Raw genomic sequence first — 451 nt, 5'->3', positions numbered from 1 at the left:
CTAGTTGATCCTGGGGAGAGGAGTTGGGAGGTCAGGACAACAAGATGACTTACTTCACAAACTCTTTGTGCTGTCTCAAAAGAGGATTTTACCCCTTTTTAAATAATCCAAAAGCAAAATTCAGATTCAGGGCTCACTTTAGTTTTTAAATATTGTAAGTCTTTCCTAGGATTGAATAATCAAATGTTTTGAGTCAAATGCTATTAATTCAGAACCAGGTCTGACACTTCTAAACTTGTGATTATATAAAGTATATACATTTGAAAATATTTTTCAATCATATAGTAATTCTAATGAACACATTAACATAAGAATCCCAAAGAACAGGGAATAGAAATTTAAAAAATCATTATCAAATCTCAGAGATATCTGTTGGAAGAAAAAAATGGAACAGTTGGTTAGAACATTAAAATGGCTTCAGCTTAAAATAAGCAAGTGATCCATTTGTTCG

The sequence above is a fragment of the Leopardus geoffroyi genome, chromosome E3, assembly GCF_018350155.1.
Source record: "Leopardus geoffroyi isolate Oge1 chromosome E3, O.geoffroyi_Oge1_pat1.0, whole genome shotgun sequence".
Lineage (NCBI taxonomy): Eukaryota > Metazoa > Chordata > Mammalia > Carnivora > Felidae > Leopardus > Leopardus geoffroyi.
Note: the sequence above shows the minus strand (reverse complement) of the source record.